General features: G+C 41.1%; 1 pseudogene; it reads left to right on the top strand.

Annotated features, from left to right (window-relative positions):
• Nucleotides 1–1,858: 1,858 nt before the first annotated feature.
• LOC143645742 (ferritin heavy chain pseudogene) lies at nucleotides 1,859–4,059 on the top strand (annotated as a pseudogene).
• The last annotated feature ends 11,742 nt before the right edge of the window (nucleotides 4,060–15,801 follow it).

Here is a 15,801-nt window from a genome sequence, read left to right as displayed (position 1 = left end):
ATATTTTCTAATTTCCCTTGTGACTTCCTTCCTCCTTGACCCATGGATTATTTAGAAGGATGTTATTTAATTTCCAAATATTTGGGATTATTCCAGATATCCTTCTGATGTTCGTTTCTCATTTCATTCTATTATAATCCAAGAAATATTTTTTGCATGATTTTAGTTCTTTACAAATCGTCATAGTGAGTTTTAGAGCCCAGAAAATGGCCTATCTTGGTGAGTGTTTTGTGTTCAATTGAAAAGAACGTGTTTATGATGCTTTGGAATGGAATTTGCTATAAATGTCAAGTCAACCAGGCGTTTTAAAGCTCTGCTGTTAGATGTGCTGAGTCTTTTAAGACTGGGTGAAATTTTTTCTCACCTAGATGTGGAGAATAGAGTCCTTTTCGCCTTAAAGCAACTAAATCTCTGTCATTCTGTTCCATTTGGTCACCTCCTCTAGAAAGGCTTTCCTAACTCTCTCCTTTGCACCTGTCCTTCCCTCTCTCCTCCACTCCCCTCAGCTGGGTTAAGTGTCTTCCTGTGCTTTCACAGAGCGCGGTGATCACTTCACTGAAGGACTGTCTTCCTTTAGACTAGAACTCCTACTGCACTATAACTGAATCACTTATCTTTGTGTCCTTAGAACCACGAGCAAAGTTGTGCCTGGCACTTTGTAGATGTTCGACAAATATGAAAGTAAGGAATCAACTGGTCATTCAATAGAGATTTTATTGATGGAGGCTATACTATAAACAAGATGATGAAGGTGGTTCATAAATGCTTATCAGGCACAAATCAGAGCTAAGCACAAGAATCGGTTCAAATTTAGGGCACGTAACGTGGTATCCTTGGTCTTTGCAAATGAAACAGATGCTGCTCACCCAGACCCTGTACTTTGCCTATCTTTGTGGCTGGAGGGAGGCATCTGCTTTTATTCTCCACTCTTCCTTACTCCTTGGGAGCAATGGCTCAGGCTTGCCATTCGATGTGATGGGGCAATAGGAAGTTGGGCATGAAATGAAGTATAGGAAAAGGACTCCCATTGAGGTTCAGTTTTCTGCCAGGCATCCTCAGCCCTTTGGACTGACCAGCAGAACTATGCAATGCAGCTTATACTCTTAGACCAGCAAACTCACCAGAAAGTAGAGTTTAGATCTGTGACCAAAGGTTTTATTATCAGCTAGCTGAGGCGTTTTGAACTATGAGAGTCAAATTAATAGAATCTTTTCATAGGAAAATTGAAGGACTTTTACCTAAAAGCAGGAATGGCTATGTAATTTTCAGGGTCCAATGCAAAATGAAAATTTGGGATACCCTGTTCAAAACTTACTAGCAGTCAATCCCAGAATGCTGATCTTGAAGAAAGCATCACCGTCATGATGCCTTGATTTGGACTTTCTTTTGGCTTCAAAACCACGAGTGAGGGGTGGGCCGTCGTGGCTCAGCAGGCAGAGTTCTTGACTGCCATGCTGGAAACCCGGGTTTGATTCCTGGTGTCTGTCCATGCCAAAAAAAAAAAAAAAAGCGTAAGTGAATAAGTTCCTATTGTTTACCCTAATCCATCTCATGGTGTTTGCTTGAGCAGTCCAGGAAATTAAAATGCCTTCCTACTTCCATTTCTGAGAAGTAATTACTAATAAATGTTTGGAATATAGCCTTCCAAAAGTCTCAACATGTTTCTCGTGAGACAGCATATGGTAATTATCAAATGGTAGAGGGGTTCAGAAGAAGAAAAACTGACTGTAGGCTGAGGAGATATTGGGAAAGCTTCATGGGAAATGAGTCACTTAATATTACCCTTGAGCTTACACAACAGGGGCCCTTCTCTGGGCCCCCGGGTTTAGAGGGCTTCCTTTACAGCTTCCCTTTGGCCATGCCCCTCCCTAGAGAACAAGGAATTCACAGTCCTGGTGGCCCAGATCACAATTCAGAATTCCGGGACCCCAGAATTCCCTGCCCAAATGGCTCCAGCCCACTACTAGGGCCAATTGGTCTCCTCCAGGGGATGCTGGTTGCAGGGGTTGAGAAGTTTAAACATGTGACACACACAAGTCTCCAGGGGTCTAGGGTAGAGCTGAGGGTGGGAAGAGAGGAGGGTGAGGAGTCAGGGGCCATGGCTCCCCTTGCCACCGGTATTTTTTTTATGGAATCCAAAGAAAAGAACTTTATGTGTGAACTTCGCCTTTCAGGCCACTATAAAATTATAATGAAGAAGATAGGAACATAAAGTTTAATAGCTTATTAGCTTGATTTTTAACCTTTAAATATTCAGATATGTGAGTATTTACTCTCTTTCCCTAGGTACCATTAGTGTTAGGGATGTGCTTGCACTTAAATTATGACTTGAAGGAAGGTTGGGATTTGGAAAAGCAGAGAGGAGAGTGAGAAGTTTCAGATGGGTAGAGCACAGTGAAAAAATAAGACTGCTAGTTTGGGTCCCCTTGGGAATCTTTTCTCCAACGAAATATTGTTAAATATCATTATTTAACTTCCATTATATTCTAGTATGAGCGTTCCTGAATTTTTCAGCTATTCCTGGCATTACCCAATTCCAAGTTTCCATCATTTTCTACATGCCCCAGTCTAATATCACCCCCTGAAGTGAAGCATCCAGATCTGACCACTGGCTGGAGGAAAGCAGGACCTTCCCTATACTGGACTCTGTCCAGCTATTAACACAGCCTGAGGACAACAACCCTCCTGTTTTACAGTTTTTTCACCCACACTCATATTGAACTTGCTATTAACTCAAAGCCTAACTTCATTTCCATGTCCCATGATTAAAGCATATTTTTCCCCATTCTATTTTAGTTGTAGGGTTATCTTTCAATTATCTGCTCTTCATTTTTCTAGAACTTAGTCTGCGGATATTTTTGTTTTTACTCTGGAGTCTACCATACCATGTCTTTGTTAGCACTTCCAGTGAAAACTCTGGCTTCACATCCTCCCAGGAAAGCAGTGTGGTGGGAAAGAGCATGGGTTGGGTTTGGGCTCATGAAGCCCTACATTCAATGCCCAGTTCTGCCACTTAAGTTTCTAGTTGTATGACCTTGAGCAAGTTATCTGACTTATTTGAACCTCTGCTTCTTCCTCTTCGAAAGGAGGCTAGCCATACTTTCCTCATAAAATCCAACAGGATGCTATATATGAAGAGCATGGTACATGTTGTGTCCCTGGAATGATGACATAACTCAACTTGCATCATGCTTTTATACCTAACACTTTATCTTGTATTCTACTTCATAATATAGAGCAGCAGCATCCTTTTTCATGACTGTATATTATCACATTTTTTGTTGTATCACAAATACTAGCTATTAATGGATATTTAAGTAATTTAGAATATTTTTCTTTTACCAAAAAAAAAAAATGCTGCAATTAAAAATCTTGGGCCAGGTGTCTTCACAGAGTGGCCATGGTTTCCTGCTTCAGCGATGCTCAAATGGAACCACTGCAAGCTGCTCTGCACAGCCCTCTGCCACTGCTCCTCCTCTCTTCTTATATTAAGATGGTCACATCCCTGTCACAGGAGTGTGCCACAACTACAACCAGGACTCAGTGGTCTCCGTCAATGGCCAGATCAATCTGGAGCTCTATGCCTCCCACGTCTACCTGTCAGTGTCCTACTTCCTTGACCACAATGATGTGGCTTCAAGGAACTTTGCCAGGTACATGCTTCACCAGTCTCATGAGGGGAGGGAACATGCTGAGAAACTTATGAAGCTGCAGAACCAATGAGGTAGACAAACCTTCCTTCAGGGTATCAGGAAACCAGAACGAGATGACTGGGAAAGCAAGTGGGATGCAGTTGGATAAAAGGGTGAATCAGTCACCATTGGAATGGCACAAACTGGCCAACGGACACAAACAACCCCCACTTGTTTGACTTCATTGAGATGCTTAACTTGAATGAACAGTTGAAATCCATCAAAGAATTGGGCGACTACCTAAATCTTGCACAAAATGGGGTCCCCAGATTCCACACTGACAGAGAATCTCTTTGAGAAGCACACTCTGGAAACAGTAATGATGAGAGCTAAGACCTTTGCCAGCTTTCTCAGAGCCACAGGGTGACTTCTGTGGTCACCATGGAAGTGTATGAACGTTGGGTTTACCATTACCTTTTCTATAAATGGTATCAATATCAACCCTTTATTACCCAAATAAAGTAATTTGATACCAAAAAAAATTCTTATATGGAAGTGTGACTATATCTATTGGATGCATTTCTAGATTTAGGATTTAGGGGTCAAAGGTTATATGCATTTATGATTTTTATAGGTTGTTGCTTCCCACACCCTCTCAAAAGTGAATATTTTCAAACATCTTGAATTTTGCAGTCTAATAACCTAAAAATGGCATCTTTTTTGCCAGTTTAATTTGCATTAATCTTATTTGAGTAAGCTTGAACATCCTTGTCATCAGATAATATGTATTGCATTTTCATGTCCTTTACCCATTTTTATACAGGGTTTTTGATCTTTTATTAATTGCTTTTCAGAGACCCTTTATACATTAAGGAATATGTGACACTGTAAGTATTTTTTTTCTAAATGTGCCTGGCTTTTAATTTTATTTCTGGGATTTGTCAATGCCATATATATCATTTTGTATATCCATCTATACCTTTATTGCCTCAGTACTCCATGTATACTTAGAAAGCCTTCTGTATTTTAATATAGTTTTTAAAAATTCCCATATTCGCACTACCATATTTATGGTTTCAGTTTTTCACAATTAAATGTTTGATCTATGTGGAATTTACTTTAGTTGAAGGTATGAGGTGGCAGTCCAGCTCAACTTTTTCCAAATAGCTACCCATTTGTCTTGATGCTATTTGTGAAAATGCCATCATTTCCTCAATGACAGACAATGTTACATGTATTACATGTTACAGTCCTGTGTATATTTAAGACTTTACCTGGACAGTTCAAAGGTATAAAAAGCCTATAGGTAAAAAAGGTATAAAAAGCTTTTTATACCTTTGAGCTGTCTATTCACATACTATAATGCTTTTCAGAATGTTTTCTGGCAATTCTCTGTCCTTTAGTCATAGATACTTTAGAATTCGTTTATATATTTCTTTTTAAAAATCTATTTTTTTTCTATTGAAATTGTGTTGAATTAACAGATTGCATTGAAGTAACACCCTCGGTGGTGGCAAAAAATTCCAGGGACTCTCCCACTGCCAGCCTTGCACTCCAGTTTCTAATGCTCCAAAGATGTGTTATTGCTGGATTTGCCCCTTGGGTTGTGCCACTTACTTTGGAGAACCAAACTCCACAGTTTCCACCTCAGATCTCCAACATTCAGAGTCCTTTTCTGGCATCTTCTTTGACCACCTGTTTGACCTCCACTGAATCTGGCAGTCCTCCCTCACATGTTGTGATTCAGGGCTACTCCTTTCTACCTAAAGGGACTGGCCTCAGATTAACCCAAAGCATTCCTGGCTGAACCAGGATGGACACCTGACCTAAGGTGGGCCAGTAAGATAATTGCTCTTACAATGATGTGGTCTAAGAGGCAGAGCTTGGGAATCACTTCAATAACAGTGTTCTAGAGAGGTCTGTGACCACCCCCTGCTTCTGTGGTCTGTGGAGCTGCTGCTCTGGTTCCAAGCTTTGTTGTTACTGCTGCTTAAAATAATCAAAGTTAGTTTCTATATCTGACAACACAATTACACTTCACTATTACAAATTATAATTTCAAAAGCTATGCTTGGAGTACTGGGATTTGAGGGGACCCAATATATATGACTCCTTTTCTCACCTGAGTTCTAAATCAACTGAGAAAAAGTGGTTTTAAAATGGATGGGTCATGACATCCAGGGATAAAAGTCTTCCTGGAAACGTGGGACATGACTTCCAGAGATGAGCCTGGCCCTGACACTGTGGGATCAATAATGCCTTCCTGACCAAAAGAGGGAAAAGAATTGTAACAAATAAGGAATCAGTGGCCGAGAGAGTTCAAATAGAGTCATGAGGCTACTCTGGAGGCTACTCTTATGCAAATATCTAGAAATAGCTAGATATTTCTATTTATCATGTTTTCCCCAAACCATTCCTGCCAACCTTAAAGAATACTTATGGTTTTATCTGCGATTTTACAAAGGTTCCATGCACTAGGATTACTTTCCAGAAACCTACAACCTCCAGATTGTTCTTAGGCCAGATGAATCCAGAAACCCAGAGGGACCAGACTTTTGAGAACATCAGCTAGCTCCATTCCCGTCTTCCATACATTGACAGTCCTTTACAGAATGGAAAAGTTTAGAATGGACATATTCCAAATATCAATTTGGAGAAAAATCAGAGAAGGTGGGGTTATAACAGAGAAGAAAGGATTTAACAAATGAGTATGACATTTCTTTTAGTCTTCAGTGTCTTGGAGCAGCCAGAAGGAAAAATCTGAAATCATGGAACAGTAACCCATCTCAAGCTCTGAAATCTGTTCTATAACTAAGTATTGTGATGTGCTTTGAAATTTATTACTTTTTTGTAAATATGTTATTTTTCTAAATATCAGCTTTAGTTCCAACCAGTTGAAGAACATGGAAAAGGCATGTGGCAACAGTAGGTTCCTAACACCAAATCCCAGGGTGGGATGGAGATCCCATTACAGCAACACTGCAAGCCATGGGCCTCCCATTTCTGTACCCTCCCACTCAGCACCCCCGGCAGGGGTGGAGCCTTTGTTGTAGGCTTACCTCTCTGTGGGCCTGGGGGGGGGGGGGAACTAGAGCCCTCGCACTCCACAGACAGACTATCCACCTCAAAGGAGAGGATAAAGGGTTCAGCCACCCATACCCAGTCCCTCTCCTAAGCCTAGCAATCCAATGACCACTCTTTCTTCTCCAGGGCAGGTGGGTACTAGGGCAGGAAGAGGCTTGACAGTAATGTGAATCCATGACCCTTTTTTGGGAAGTAAACAGTAGGAATTGGAAATTAGGGAATTGGTCCCACAATTTGCACTAGTAGAATGTGACTTTGATCCTGTCTCCTGTAAAGTAGGAAAGGTTTGGGAAAAATCTTAGGCAGCAGGTAAATTTTCTTTTTTCATTAACCTAACTCCAAGCTCCCCTAACCCCTAAAGCTGTATGATTTCACTTTAGAAGGGTTATGTCTCTACTGATGGGGAACGTGTGTTCATCCCAGAGCTTGATAGGGCACACTGGACTAGAACAAAGCTCATGGTTTGGATTTTCAGGAGGTTTTAATGGCTCAGCTTCTCTAGTATATCTACAGCCAGCACTCTCATTAGATGGTTTTGTGTGAACACAGCTGGGACTTGGCTCTCCTGTAGGAAAGTGCCCATTGGGATGGTCCCAGAAACACAGCTGCAAGAAGGAGCACAGTAAGATTCAGCATCTACAGTATCAGACCAAATGGTTTGCACCCGCCCATTTTATTTGCCATAAGACATAATGAGCAGCCTCTTACTCTGTTTTATCTGTGCATGCTCTGATTCCTGGAATTCAATTCAGGAAGTATTTCTTGAGCATGTACTGTGGTTAGAGCACCATGCTAGGGATGAGAGAGGACAGAGAGGAAGGCAGGACCCATATCTGCCCTCAAAGAGTTTACAGTCTAGTTGAAGCCTATGAACCACCAGCAGGACTGCTGAACACCCAGCCAAGGACTCTGCTTTGCAGGTGGCATCATTTCAATCCTCACACCAACCCTTTGACTTAGGTACCTGTGGTAGGTAGAATACTGCACCCTACCTCCCCAAAGTTGTCTACATCATAAACCTCAAAACCTTTTATGGCAAAAAGGACTTTGCGAGTGTGCCGAATTTAAGGTTCTTGAAATGGGAAGATTATCCTGGATTATTTGTGTGGCTCCAACATAATCACATTCCTGTAAGTAGAATAAGGAGGTCAGAGTCAAGGAAGGACATGTGACGACAAAAGCAATGTCAGTGGTGTAGCAAGGGATCGGCTATTACAAGCTCTGAAGATAGAGGAAAGTGCCACAGGCCAATGAATGCAGGCAACCTCTAGAAGCTGAGTGAGGTGAGGGAAGAGTCTCCTCTAGAACCTTCAGGAGGAATGAGCCTTGACAACCCTTTGACTTTTACCCAGTGAGACCCATTTTGGATTTTCAACCTCCAGAACTATAAGATAATGAATCTTTGTTGTCTTCGGTCACTAAGTCTGTGGTAATCTGTTAACAGCAACAATAGGAAACTACAACAGCACCACTTAGTAATTTATGTGTAATTTACTCAAGGTCACACAGCTGGTGAGTGGCAGAGCTGGGATTCAAATCCAGGTCCATTTACTGAAAAGCCCAATTTCTTTACTTTGAGGTATACAGTTGTTCTCCATTCACTACAGAGCAATTCAGTGAATTAAGGACAGGAAAAGGCAGACTAACAGCAAGTGTTAAAGTAAAATGGACTTTTTTTGGTTTTTGAATGTCTGTTCTCTGTTGAGTATCACAGCGGGACAGTGACATTTCTAAAGCAAAGGAGCATTCAAGTCTCAACTCAGAGGGAAAGTTCCCATTTTTATACAGGTTTCTGTCATGTTCAGCCCCTTGATCCCTCCTTTTCCTGAGGGTGTTGAGGAAGCTGACCTGGGATCCAGAGCTGGAGGTGGCCACAACCACCTCCTGACAGTGTCAGCGGGATGAGAGAATGTTCTGGTTTGCTAGCTGCCAGAATGCAACACACCAGAGACGGACTGGCTTTTAATAAAAGGGGATTTATTTTGTTAGTTCTTCAGAGGAAAGGCAGCTAACTTTCCACTGAGGCTTTTTCTTATGTGGACGGCACAGGATGGTCTCTGCTGGTCTTCTCTCCAGGCCCCTGGGTTCCAACAACTTTCCCCGGGGTGATTTCTTTCTCCATCTCCAAAGCCCTGGGCTGAGCTGCAAGTGCTGAGATGAGGAATGCCGAGGGGCTTAGCAGTGCTACGTTGCAATCTCTCATTTAAGCACCAGCCAATTAAGTCAAACATCACTCATTGCAGCAGACATGCCTCCTAGCTGACTGCAAATGTAATTGGCAACAGATGAGGTTCATGTACAGCTGGCTTATGGCCGCAGCAACAAGACTAGGTATGCTCACCTGGCCAAGTTGACAACTGAATCTAACTAACACAGAGGACTTATGAAATCAAGGAGAGACACCTGGTCCAGCTCCTTAAAAAACAATGAAGAAATTGAACCCAGAGAGGGAAGTATCCTGTACAGGGAAATCTGGCTAAAGAGCAGATTAGATCCATGTTGCCTGGTGCACATGTCAAGAGGAAAAGTGTATTGGAATGGAATGGGAAGGAGGATTTCACAGGCATTTGTGTGCCAAGCACTCTGCTGGGCTATTTTTATATATTTCTAGCCTTTAATCTGTGAAATAGATGCTATCATCTCCAGTTGACTTTAAAGAGAACAAAGTCTCCAAGACTTCATGTAATGCACTCAAGTTAATAGATGTCAGTTCTGGAGCTGGGATTTGAACCCATGTTAAGCTAATATCACAACCCACTCTCAAGCTGCCCAATGGATATAACCATCTCTGCTTTTTGGTTTGATGCACCTTAAAAGGCTCCTCACGTGCCTACTGTGATTCTCAAAGTCTTCATCTCTAAGGATTTGCGCACTGTGATGCATTCTATTGGGCAGGTCCTTGGGAGCAGGTCAAGGAAGGATCCCAGAGGGAGCATGTATCCTGGGCCCTCTCCTGTAGATGCATCTCATTACCTGGGACTTCTAAGTATGGGAAACCAAGAGGCCCGAGTTCAAGGGTCTCATCAGAGGGTGAAAGGGATAGGGACACCAAAGACCTCTCTTTCCAGCTGCACAATTTTCCTTTTGGGTGATGCCGGCTACAGAAGGCTTGTATCTCAGTGAACAAATGGCTGGCGACCAGCCTGCCCACTTTTTTTTTTTCGCATGGGCAGGCACCAGGAATTGAACCTGGGTCTCCGGCATGGCAGGCAAGAACACTGCCTGCTGAGCCACTGTGGCCTGCCCCAGCCTGTCTACTTCTGATAAGGGAATTTCTTCTCAAAACTTCCTTCAGTGATTTGCCATCTGCATCAGTGAGATCCTTTCAAAATACAAGTAAAGTTTGGAGAGAAGGCAGATGTATGGAGTACTGATTTTAAAACGGTCAGTGAGTGGAAGAGAGAAATGTGTCCCTGGTGTGCCCCCTTTTCTCCACCCACAGTGGGCATCTCCAACTTCTTAGGCAGGAAGCTCCCCAAGAAGTGAGATGGCTCTATTTAACAGACTGCTAAAGCAAAGCAGGGCTATGCCTTCCAAAGACGTTTGGATGTTTACACTGGCTGATCTGTCGCTTTTTGTTCAATGAAGGTACCAAGAAGGACCCAAAATAAACAGACCAAAGCATGAAATGGTTAAGGTATCTTATTATCTGGGTTGATATGTTCTGGAGTTACACTGAGTGCCCAAATATTTGGTTGGTTTTGGTTAGTGTGGAAATGGTGTAGGGTTACTGTGAGGCTCCCAGGGTGCCTGCTGTGAATTGCTGGATAGGACATTTCACCCAGTCTGTTCCCAGCCAAATGCCAACTGCAGCTGCCTTAAAGAGAGCATCCTGATGTCATTGGCAGATAAGCAAGGACAAGCCTATTTGTTTTCAGAAGAAAATGGAGTTACTGAAAACTATTTTAAATTCTTTCTCTTATATTCAAACACGCTCAAACGGATGCTTCTTTAAGAGGCATTTATGATTTTGCATTCTCATATTATGACATACAGTTAGGAATATAAGCAAATATACTTTTTTTTAGGCAATCTGGCAGTGCAGATCAACATTTTAAATAGACAATCCCTTTGATTCCAAACTTCCCCGACAATATTTTATGAAAACATAAAGATATGTGTAAGGATAGCCATCAGAAAATGATGGTAAAAAGTTGGAAAACAGTTTTGACAGCTGATCAAATGGTATCTAAGTTAGTTTTTAATATTTAGAATTTAAGAACTTTGCTGTCTGAATATGTTGTTTTTTTTTCTTGTTGCCTTAATTTTAAATTGGTTTATGAGACTTACTGCACAAACACAGGTTTTACAATGATTATATGGATACTTTATTTAAATATCCCTATGGTTAAGCTAACTAAGATTTCCATTTAAGGTGGTTCTAAGTGTATTGTTTGTTTTCTTAAAAAAAAAAAAAAAAGGAAAGTGTAAAAGATTCCCTCCCTTCCCTCAAACTAGAAAGATTCTTTTGGACCTGGGTAAATGGAGACAGGAAGCAACGAAATAGAGTCCTTGAGCCCAACTTCCTGGACAAAAAGATTAGGGAAGAGTAAGAGCCCAGAGAGGAAGTAGCCTCTCTGAAGCCCACTTGATTTAGTACACTGCTGCCTTCTTAAATTCATTAATGCTTTTATCTTTGAACTTGTGTTTCATAAATGAAATCTGATGGGACAATGGAGCATGTCTATGAGCAAAGACCCATTTTGCATATAAATTCACAGTGCCCTGTTTTGAGCTCAGGATTCTGCTGAACTCAAAGTGAGTACACATGCTATTGTCAATGATTGAGTAAATTGTGCACTGAGTCCATTTTCCCATGAGGAATAGAACTTGCTTCAAATGTAAAAAGAAGGCAATGGAACTCTAAGAAATGGAAAGAAGGCAACTCTAGCTCCTTTTCCTTTCAGTCCTTCCTTATTCAACAGTAGGCTGAAGGTACAGAGTGTTGGTAGAATGTGTGTGGATCAAAAAGTAAATAGAAACAGTTAACTTTATGTAACATTTCCACCATACTAGTAAGAACAAAATACATACGTATGTAAGGTTACAAAATACAAATTTTGTAACTCTGATGCTTGTGCATGTACATTAAAATGCTCTTATTTTTGAACTCAAAATTGGCATTGCATGATATAAGGATGAACAGTAAAATTTATGCTAATTATGAATAATTTTAATTTTTCCTCTTTTAGAATATTAGATAACAAATCAAAAGCATCATGACAAGTCAAGAGAGACACAGTAGAAGCAAGGGGAAAGATTTATATCTAGTACCTTTAGTGATATTTTTTTCCTGCTTTCCCTATAAATTATACAGCCATCCATGAAAGTTTCAGAAGTAGTTATCAGGTAGATCCACCCAGATAGCTGTCGCAGTCGCAGTCGCATCAGCAGCCACAGTATGGACTGACTAAAGTCCTAGGAAGTACTATGTCAGATCCCTAGGATCTTGACAAATATCTATGGACGGTGAGGATCCTCAGTAAGACTGGATTTAAACTACTGTATTAGTTTCCTAATTGCTGCTGTAACACATTACCACACACTCAGTGGCTTAACTCAACACAAATTTATTATCTTACTATTCTGAAGGTCAGAAAAGTTTCTGTTTGGGGTGATGGAGAAGTGTTGGCAATGGATGATGGTGATGGTTGTGCAACACTATGAAGGTAATTAAAACCACTGAAGTGTTTATTTTAAAGTGGTTAAAACTGGGAAATTTTAGGCTGTATATATGTCACCAGAATTTTTTAAAATATAGAGCTATACAATACAGAGAGTAAATCCTAATTTTAAAAAAAATGGGGAAACCTAAATGGCCATCCACAGGGGACTGGTTAATTAAATTATGGCAAATCACATAATTAACCAATGCCCAGCTTTTAAAAAATGATGTCAATATGTGAACAAAATATATCAAGTGGAAACAGAAGTTATTAAATAGTAGCTAGAGAACAAGTTCAATTTTGAAAAAAAAAAAATCTATCTTCTCAGAAGTAATCTTGGGGGAAACATGTTAATGTGTTTCTCTCTATGTGTGGGATTCCAGGTGAAATATATATTTTTTATATTAGTCTGAAATTTTACAAAGAGCATTTTATCATTCCATTACTTAAAAAGAAGTTCCAAAACCATCAGCTTTTGAAAACTTGCTGGTCCTTTTGAAAAATAAGGATTACTTTAAATTCCAAAATAGAAACATAACAATTTGACCCTGACAACCTGGTTGCCCATGACAACCCAGAGACACAAGAGAATGACTCACTCAAGAAGCATCTTCCGGTTTGTCAAGCTGGCAGACTAGGATGAAGGTACCATTACAGGAATAAAGAACAATGTAATCAGAGCAAACAGAGCTGCCCTAAAAACAAGATTGCCAATAAAATAGGGTTTCAAAGTAAATCTAAGAGGCTGGAACAGGCGGAGGGTGGTGTGGACTTATTTGCCAGGTTAAGGTACCGCTGGTCACCAAGCTGCTGGGCTTCCCTCGAGCTGCAGGGAATCGTGTTGTCACTTAGAAATCTCCCAACCAGCACAGGCATCCTCCTGCAGTGTGCCTAACAGCAGGCAGGCCAGCCCGACTGCACATTGCAGGAACCAGGAGCTCATTCATTATAAGATACCAATTCCATTGCTGGGTAGAACTGTTAGAAATTGTGCTTCCTAAACTGCTGAGAGTGTTACCTTTGGACTCACAAAAGCATGAGCATTCTTATTAAAATGAAAAGTACTGAAAGTAACAATTGCTATATACCATCCGATCTACATGTTAAGAGGTAACAAGACCTTTTCATTTCTAGAAATTGTTAGAAACTTCTTCAAGGTGTCATTCAAATGAGTTTTAGTACAGTGGATAATTTGAGCCTCTTCTGTTTTCAGAAGCTACTTGGCATCTGAAAGGACATCAGTGATGTTGGGGCCCAGATGGTTTTAAAGGCAAAGTAATTATCTGGACAAATGCACTGAGCTTCTAACATAATTAAGGATCACTGAATTTCAAAACGATTTCCATCAGTATCACACAACCACATTGAAATAGAATATTATCAGCTTTAGCCTTTAAAATATTTGTTCCATTTGGGTTAAAAAGAATCTCAATGCTTTTGGTATTATAACAGTACTGTCATGGTTAGGGACAGGTGTCAACTTGGCCAAGTTGTGGTACCTGTTCATCTGATTAGGCAAGCGCTGGCCTATCTGTTGCAATGAGGACATTTCATAGGATTAGGTCATGATCACGTCAGCTACATCCACAGCTGATTCCATTTGTAATCAGCCAAAGGGGAGTGTCTTCTGCAATTAGTGATGCTAAATCCAATCATGGGAAGCCTTTTAAGGAGGACTCAGAGGAGACAGATTCCATTTCTGCTTTGGCTGGTGAGACTTTCCTGTGGAGTTCATCCAGGCCATCCATCGGAGTCATCGGCTTCGCAGCCTGCCCTGTGGATTTTGGACTCTGCGTTCCTACGGTCACGTGAGACACTTTCATAAATTTTTTATTTGCATGTGTTCCCTGTTGATTCTGTTTCTCTAGAGAACCCTAACTAATACATCTTGGTACCAGGAGTGGTTCTTAAGGAACAGAATCTTAAAAATGGGTTTTTATGAATGGTTTTCTACTCTGACTGGGCTCAGAGACACTAAGGACTCTGATTCCCATAATCAGAATGACACTCCCAATCCATGGACTGAGTTGGCAAAGGAGATAGTCAAAATATCATCATTCGATTCTCCTAATGCTTCGCTTGTACGAAGCCAGACTCTGGGGGATAATGTTTTTGACACCTTTACAGAGTTTTGTAGAAATAAGAGTTATAGAGATGTTGGTTGGTTGTTGTTAGATACACTGTCTACATTAAAGGGTGAAAGGGATGGGCTTAAGGCTTCAAACGAGAAGCTTAAGCGCCGTCTGAAAGATGTAGACGTTTCTATGAGTATCCTGAAGGAAAATCTTATTTCCTGTAGCGGTAGACTTGAAATCTCTGAAAATCAGACTCAGAATCTTATTGTTAGAGTAGCAACTTTACAACATAAACTGAAATCTCAGTCTTGCATGGTGTCTGCCGTTAAAGTGAGGGCATTGATTGGAAAGGAGTGGGACCCTGAAAAATGGGATGGTGACATATGGATTGATAATGATGTTGGGGGTGAGGTTGAAACCCTAGACCATGCTGAGCCTTCTTTAGATAACCCTGTAATAGTCTGCCCTGAGGACATAGCCGCCCCACCTCCAGCCTGCCTTGAGGAATTGGCCACCCAACCTCCTCCTGAAGTGATTAGCCCTAGAGTGATTAATTCTGTTTCACCAGATGAAACTGCAAATGAAAGCCCTGAAGCAAATGGCTTGGAAGATATTTCTAATTCTTTTCATGACCCACCCCCACCACCCCTCATTTCTTCTAGACCTATAACTAGACTAAAGTCCCAACAGGCCCCTAAAGGTGAGGTACAAAGTATCACACATGAGGAGGTACGTTATACTCCAAAAGAACTGTGTGAGTTTTCCAATTTATATAGACAGAAATCAGGGGAATACGTGTGGCAATGGATTTTAAGAGTGTGGGATAATGGTGGGAGGAATATAAGGCTGGATCAGGCTGAATTTATTGATATGGGCCCACTAAGCAGAGAGTCTGCATTCAATGTTATAGCTCAAGCAGTTAGAAAAGGTGTTAATAGCTTGTTTGGGTGGTTGGTTGAAACATGTATCAAAAGGTGGCCAACGTTACCTGAGGTTGAAATGCCAGAACTGCCCTGGTATAATGTAGATGAGGGGATCCAGAGGCTTAGAAAGATTGGGATGTTAGAGTGGATTTATCATGCAGAGCTTGCTCTTACACCCCAGGAATGTCCAGAGGATGCACCTTTTACCAGAACAGTGAGAAATAAGTTTGTGAGACTAGCACCATCATCCCTCAAGAGCTCTGTGGTTGCACTTCTCTGTAGGTCAGATATTACTGTAGGAACTGCTGTCACTGAGCTGGAATCCTTAAACACAATGGGGATGACAGGATCCCGAGTTGGCAGAAGCCAGGTGGCAGCACTTAATCACCAAGGCAGGGTAGACACGGCTATTATAATAGAC

The sequence above is a fragment of the Tamandua tetradactyla genome, chromosome 9 (assembly GCF_023851605.1).
Source record: "Tamandua tetradactyla isolate mTamTet1 chromosome 9, mTamTet1.pri, whole genome shotgun sequence".
NCBI classification, from domain to species: domain Eukaryota; kingdom Metazoa; phylum Chordata; class Mammalia; order Pilosa; family Myrmecophagidae; genus Tamandua; species Tamandua tetradactyla.
This window is presented reverse-complemented; position numbering and strand designations above follow the sequence as displayed.